We start from the raw sequence: 2,013 nt of genomic DNA on the forward strand, positions 1-2,013 counted from the left end.
ATATTCAGCAGATCATCAACCACATCTCCAAATTATACAAGAGTACTTATTTTTTATTTTCTTCGCAAGCTGTGGGAATATATACTCATTTAGAGAAAGTAGAGTCCTTACTTGAGATAGAAATGGATGATGTTCGGATTGTTGGGATATAGGGAATGGGTGGAATCGGTAAAATGACAATAGAAACAACCATCTTTCATATATATAATCTATCTGGTCAATTTGAAGCTGCTTGTATTGTTGATGTTGTTAAAGAAAATGCAAAATAGAATGGATTATGTTTTTTACAAAATATCCTTCTTTCTGAACTATTAGGAGAAGAAGATAATTACGTCAAGAGTAAGCATGTGGGGAAAGTCATGATTCCAAGCAGACTTTGTTCAAATTAAAGAAGGTGCTAATTGTGCTTGATGACATAGATCATAGTCATCATTTGGAGTATTTAGCAGGTGATATCTGTTGGTTTGATAATGGAAGCAGAGTTATTGTAAAAACTAGAAATAGAGATCTTATAAAGAATGATAATGCAATATATGATGTGTCTACGCTATCTAATCATGAAGCTATGCAATTGTTCTATCAACATGCTTTAAAAAAAAAAGCTCCAAATGAGCTTTTTATGAATCTCTCCTTGGAGGTTGTAAATCATGCTAAAGGTCTTCCTTTAGCCCTCAAGGTGTGGGGTTCTTTGTTGTATAACAAAGACCTAAGTCGGTGGGAAAGAACTGTAGTCAAAATTAAAAAAACCTCTAATTTAGAAATAGTTGAAAAGCTCAAAATAAGTTATGATGGGCTGGATCCCGAAGAGCAAAAGATATTTCTAGATATGGCATGTTTCTTTCGAGGATATACAAAAAGAGAAGTCATGCGAATCCTTGAGGGCTGTGATTTTGAAGCTGAATACGGATTGGATGTCCTAATTGACAAATCTCTTGTGTTCATCTCTGAATTTGATACGATAGAAATGCATGACTTGATGCAAGATATGGGTAGATATATGGTAAAATTGCAAAAAAGATTCGGGAGAACCTAGCAGACTATGGAATGCTAAAGATTTCAACGAAGTGATGGTCAACAATACGGTAAGTAGGAAAAACAATGAAATAATATTCAATTTCTAACTTTCATATTCCAAGACTCATAGGACAGTCAATTCCAATTATTTGTTCCTCTTGCTTCATGTTCTTGCTCGTACCACCAATTTAGTATTTTACTTTAATATATAGGAGAAAATAAAATAAAGTTAATTGCCTAACATTTCTAATTAGTCAAGTAGTCATTTTTAATCAACACTACCTAATTCGTTTATCTTATGTTACTGCAGAAAATATAAAGGAAAGTTAAAGTTTTTGACTAAATTATGTAAAATAACGTGACAATGTAAATTATTATCGTAAGAAAGACAAGGTAGTGTAAAATAGTCGGTAAGTGTAAAATTATGCATGTGCATATTAAGGACAAGTTTAAAAGTTAGGAGACAAGGTTGTAAATAAGTCTTAATAAGATTGTAGTAGATTAGAATAAGAAACTATTCATGAATAGTAGTAAATAGTAGTGGATAGATGTAAAAAACGTATTAGGATATGTGTTTAGAATAGTTAATTTGTATGTCTATATATAGACTCAGTCTTAAATATTGTAAGGCAGGCGAAGCCTAATATATAAAACGCTCTTTTCAAAAAACTCTCTACAAAAATTAAGTATTTAGATAAATGGAACAACAATCTGAAATCCAATCAGATATTTCAGATAGCATGAATAAACAAGAAGCAAAGGTATATTGTTCAAAAAATATACAGAACTAATTTCATATATTCTTGAATATCATATATATGATTGAATAAATTTATGTTAGTTATTATGTATTAGAATTATTTGAATCATGATTTCTAGTTTATTAGCACACTGGAAACAGGGAGAAAACTTCTATGCTATGTCATCCTAATGTTGAAACCGGTAGGCGAGGAAAGTCGTTTAGGGGAGTAAACAAAGTTGAGGCGCTGATAAGAAGGA

The 2,013-nt window shown here is 31.3% G+C and overlaps 1 pseudogene; it reads left to right on the forward strand.

Annotated features, from left to right (window-relative positions):
• Positions 1-1,033, forward strand: LOC125873877 (TMV resistance protein N-like; annotated as a pseudogene).
• The last annotated feature ends 980 nt before the right edge of the window (positions 1,034-2,013 follow it).

Source organism: Solanum stenotomum, chromosome 8 (genome assembly GCF_019186545.1).
Source record: "Solanum stenotomum isolate F172 chromosome 8, ASM1918654v1, whole genome shotgun sequence".
In the NCBI taxonomy this organism is placed as follows: domain Eukaryota; kingdom Viridiplantae; phylum Streptophyta; class Magnoliopsida; order Solanales; family Solanaceae; genus Solanum; species Solanum stenotomum.